The 5,658-nt window shown below is 43.2% G+C and overlaps 1 pseudogene; it reads right to left on the bottom strand.

The window, feature by feature from the left end:
• Window positions 1–2,030: 2,030 nt before the first annotated feature.
• LOC142430747 (elongation factor 1-alpha 1 pseudogene) lies at window positions 2,031–3,778 on the bottom strand (annotated as a pseudogene).
• Between the last annotated feature and the right edge of the window lie 1,880 nt (window positions 3,779–5,658).

The following is a 5,658-nucleotide window of genomic DNA, read 5'->3' as shown; positions in this document are numbered from 1 at the left end:
TTCCCACTTCCCCTTCTGCATGAACCCTTGATAATCTATAAATTATTATTATTTTGTCATATCTTACACTGTCTGATTTCTCTCTTCACCCACTTTTCTGTTGTCCATCCCCCAACGAGGAGGTTATATGTAGATCTTTGTAATTGGTTCCTCCTTTCCACCCTACCCTTCCTCCACTTTCTCTGTATGACCACTCACACCACTGGTCCTGAAGGGATCATCCATCCTGTGTTCCCTGTGTTATGAGTTCCTATCTGTACCAGTCTACCATCTCTGATCTAGTCAGATTTGTAGCGTAGAACTGGGATCATCATGAGAGTGGGATGGGGGAAGGAAACACTTAGGAACCAGAGGAAAGTTGTATGTTTCATCATTGCTACACTACAACCTGACTGGCTCGTCTCTTCTCCCCACCCCTTCTGTAAGAGCCTACAGAGAGGCTTTGGGTCCCCAGTCAGCACTCCCCCTTATTTACAATGATATGATTTTTTTTGTTCTTTGATGCCTGGTTCCTGATCCCTTTGACACCTCGTGATCTCACAGGCTGATGTGTTTCTTCCATTTGGGCATGTAACTTCTGAGCTAGATGGCCGCTTGTTTACCTTCAAGCCTTTAAGACCCCACATGCTATATCTTTTGATAGCCAGGCACCACGAGCTTTCTTCACCACTTTTGCTGATGCACCCATTTGTCTTCAGTGATCGTATTGGGGAGGTGAGCACACAATGGTATGATTTTTGTTCTTTGATGCCTGACACCTGATTCCCTTGTCAACTCACGGTCACACCGGCTGTTGTGCTTCTTACATGTGGGCTTTGTTGCTTCTCAGCTAGATGACCGCTTGTTTCCCTTCAAATCTTTAAGATCTTAGATGTTAGATCTGTTGATAGCTGGGCTCCATCAGCTTTCTTCACCATATTTGCTTATGCAACCACTTTGTCTTCAGTGATTGTGTTGGGAAGGTGAGCATCATGGAATGCCAGGTTAATCGAACAAAGTATTTTTGCATTGAGGGAGTACTTGTGTGGAGGCCCAATGTCCATCTGCTACTTAATACTAAACCTATAAATATGTGCACATATATGTATTTCCCCAACCTCACATATAAATATATTTACATATGTTCATGCCTTTATTTAGACCTCTATACATGACCATTTGCCTCCTAGTTCTTTGCTCTGTTTCCTTTAATTTCCTCTTGTCCAACTATCATGCTCAGCTTTTATTTGGTTTCCAGTAATTCCTCTCAGTTACATTACCCTTGATCATGCCCTACCAGGCCTTTTTCACCCTCCTCACCACAGATTTGGATCCCTGGTTGTTCCTTTGTCCCTGGGTTTGTTAACAACACTTCCTTCCCCACCTCCAACACCCTCTCCCGTATCCCCCAGGAACTGTTGGTCCTGTTGTTTTCTCCTCCAGATTGTTTATCCATTCTATCTTATTTAGACAAATCTGCGGAGATAATAACATGCACAAAATCAGGACAGAGAAAACAAAGCAACAAAAGAAAACAAAACAACTACAAGAACAAATAAGAGCCTGTAGTTAGTTCAGGGACTCTTTGTTGGCCTTTAGAAGTATTTTCCGGTGGAGTCTGATGGGGTGCCATGCCTTGGTGCCATGCCCCAATGTCTAGTTTTGCTACTTTGGTAGTTTTGACTTCATTGCTCTGTTCCCCTTGGTGTTCTGTTGCATGCCCTTTGAGTTTGGCCTCAAATCCCCACACTATGTCTCCAATGTTGTCCTATGTAGGGCTATGAGTCAGTGAGAGATGTCATGTCTCATAGTGGGACCGGCCCTATGCTCTTCTCTTTGGATTGGCCACTCTAAGTGGGAATAATATCCTCAAGGATCAGTGGGCCAGGATGTGCTCCACTTTCTCTTCCTCCCCCTTTATTTGCTCCCATGTGCTCTAATCAGACATGTCCATCTATTTATTCCATGTTAAGGAGGAAATTATCGAGTCAGAATTCTATTTCCTGTGTTTCTGTGATGTGTGTGATAGGAAATTTTACAGCTGTTGGCAATTTTTTTTTCTCATTATACTTTGTTTTAATGGGTCTCAAAATCCTGTGACAAATTTTTGGTCAAGTTGTTTTCCTTTTAAAAAGTACTGATTTTAAAAACTAATAACTTAAAACTGCCACACAAAAAAGAAACAAATGGTCCACAAACATTATTTTCCTTCTGAAAGTTTTACGATACATTGTTATCATCAACCAGTCTTTTACTATGAAACTTAAATGGCCAATTGAGACAAACAGTGCTGAGACCGTCCTTCCACCCCTGATTAAGACTGGAGTGGCAGGTGTGATGGGTAATATTCATTTATCCTTCTGAGCCTTCTGGGCAGACTTGGTGAGCTTGCCAGCTCCAGCAGTCTTTTTGTCCACTGCCTTGATGACACCCACAGCAACTGTTTGTCTCATGTCTCGGACAGCAAAATGACCCAGAGCAGGATAGTCAGAGAAGCTTTCCACACACATGGGCTTGTCAGGCACCATATCAACAATGGCAGCATCACCAGACTTCAAGAACTTGGGGCCATCTTCCAATTTCTTGCCAGAACGGCCATCAGTCTTCTCTTGGAGCTCAGCAAACTTGCGAGCGATGTGGGCAGTGTGACAGTCCAGCACAGGTGCGTGTCCAGCACTGATCTGACCTGGATGGTTCAGGATTATCACCTGAGCAGTGAAGCCAGCTGCTTCCATTGGTGGGTCATTTTTGCTGTCACCAGCCACATTGCCATGGTGAACATCTTTTACAGAGAAGTTCTTGACATTGAAGCCTACATTGTCCCCAGGCAGAGCTTCACTCAAAGCTTCATGGTGTATTTCAACAGACTTCACGTCAGTGGTAACATTGACTGGAGCAAAGGTGACCACCATTCCAGGTTTCAGAACCCCAGTATCCACTCTGCCCACAGGAACAGTCCCGATACCACCAATCTTGTAGACGTCCTGGAGAGGCAGGCGCAGGGGCTTGTCAGTTGGGCGGGTGGGTGGCAGGATGCAATCCAGAGCTTCAAGTAGTGTGGTCCCATTGGCATTGCCATCCTTTCGGGTAACCTTCCACCCCTTGAAGCAATGCATATTAGCACTTGATTCCAGCATGTTGTCACCATTCCAACCAGAAATTGGCACAAATACTACTGTGTCAGGGTTATAGCCAATTTTCTTAATGTAGGTGCTGACTTCCTTAACAATTTCCTCGTATCTCTTCTGGCTGTAGGGTGGCTCAGTGGAATCCATTTTGTTAACACCAACAATTAACTGTTCCACACCCAGTGTGTAAGCCAGAAGGGCATGCTCACGGGTCTGCCCATTCTTGGAGATACCAGCTTCAAATTCACCCACACCAGCAGCAACGATGAGGACAGCACAGTCAGCCCGTGATGTTCCTGTAATCATGTTTTTAATGAAGTCTCTGTGTCCGGGGGCATCGATGATGGTCACATAGTACTTGCAGGTCTCAAATTTCCACAGGGAAATATCAATGGTGATGCCACGTTCCCATTAGGCTTTCAGCTTATCCAAGACCCAGGCATACTTGAAGGAGCCCTTCCCCATCTCAGCAGCTTCCTTCTCGAATTTTTCGATGGTTCTCTTGTCGATCCCACCACATTTGTAGATCAGGTGACCAGTTGTGGTGGACTTGCCAGAATCGACATGACCAATGATGACAATGTTGATATGGGTCTTTTCCTTTCCCATTTTGGCTTTGGCTTTTGCGATGGTTTTCACCGACACCTATATTCTGGCGGCAAACCCGTTGCGAAAAAGCGCTGTTGGCAATTTTTGAACATAATGATTAATCTAATGCCACTGAATTATGCAGGAGAATAATGTTGAAAATATTTTGTTGCCTATACATGTATCATGAGAAAAATAAGTTACAAAGTGAAAGATAATTTTTTCACACATAATCAGAAACTGATGAAAAGCCTTGATTTTACAACACTTTAAAAAACAAGCTGAAATATTGACAGAAAAGAGATGATTATATAAGCAGAATTTGAATTTAAAATACTATCTGTAGACAGTTGGACACCCCTTCCAGAGGGGTAGTGTGGAGGAGATGGGCCATTCAGGGTTCAGTGTAGCAACAATGAAACTCAAAACCTTCCTCTAGTTCCTGAACGCTTCCTCCCCTCCCAATCATCATGACCCAATTCTACCTTGCCTTGCGGACCTGGTTATACCAGAGGATATACAGCGGTGCAGTGGGGATCTGGAGACACAGGGAATCTAGCACAGACGAACCATTCAACACCAGCGGTGGGAGTGGCGACACCAGGAGGGAAGGGGGTGTAGAAAGGGAGAACCAACCTCAGAGATCTATGTGTACCCTCCTCTTTGGAGATGGGCAATGGGGAGGCAGGTGAGGGGAGATGCCGGGGATTGTAAGATATAATAAGTATTTATAAACTATCAAGGGACCAGGGGTGGGATCGGGGAAGGAGATGGAAGGTGAATTATGAGAATGACGAGTGCAACGAATGTATAAGGGTGCTTTGCTCAATTGATGTATGTACAGACTGTGATAAGAACATTATGAGCCCCAATAAAAAGATTTAAAAAAATAAATATAAAAGGAATAATTGCAAAATAAATATTATTAGCAATTGAAAAGTCTTCAATATTTATTTTCTCATTTTTACCCCAAAACCGATTTATTTGGAGCTAATAAACATATCAATTCATAGTTCAAGTGTATCAAGCAGTATTTGTATATTTGCTGCCAAAATTAGTTTCAAAACACCCTCTTCCTTATTGAACTCCTTGGCATCAGCTCCCTTTGATCCCACCCCCCACTGTAGGCCCCAGAATCTCTTATTCTCTTTGCTATCTCTATATGTTCATCCATTCCGGGTTTCATCTAATGTAAAACAAACAAAAAAAAACTAACAAAAAATCAAAAATGTTACCCACAATGACAAAATACATCTGAGATACAAACCCAAATAGGAATGGGAAATTGAGGAAGCAGGCAGTCCAAGTGCAGTTTGCTGTCCTTCCCCAGAGTCCATCATAGACCCAGGTGTGCTTTGGACCAAATGTGTCAGTCTGGCTACTGGAATCGGCCTTGCTGTCTGACTGCCTTTCCCAAGGCTTCTGGATCCAAAATCGCTCTTTAGTCGCTGGCATCTTACAACAAACCTTTTTTACTTTCTTCTGAACACATGCTAACATTCCCAAAACTGATTATTATACACATTACATGGAATATACAAAACAAGAACAATAGCAAAATCAGCTCACTGCCTTCCAGTAGATTCCACCTCATAGCACAACCCTATTTCGTTATCTCTGCTGGTGATGAGGGAACACTGTTCAACTGCAGCACATACAAGGGATGCTTGTAGACCTCCATCCATGCACTGGCCACAGACTGAGACTGCTGCCTGTGGAGACTGGTGTCCACTCCTTATGATGAGCCAACTCTGTCTCTTCCCTGGGTGAGCAAACTGCTGTTGTATACAATGCCTGTGTGTAAACTGAGCTTTTGCTGGTGACCTCGGACATGGTTTTAACCTAAATATACTGTTAAGACGTCCTTACACTACAAAAGAAGGAAAAAATGCAAATGGAAGGAAGAATATGGTTATTTTTATAAAGCTACCTTGTCAATTGAAGCACACTAGAAAAGTATATT

This window comes from Tenrec ecaudatus, chromosome 17 (assembly GCF_050624435.1).
Source record: "Tenrec ecaudatus isolate mTenEca1 chromosome 17, mTenEca1.hap1, whole genome shotgun sequence".
NCBI lineage: Eukaryota > Metazoa > Chordata > Mammalia > Afrosoricida > Tenrecidae > Tenrec > Tenrec ecaudatus.
The sequence above is the reverse complement of the archived record's forward strand: the minus strand, read 5'-3'. Positions and strand labels throughout refer to the sequence as shown.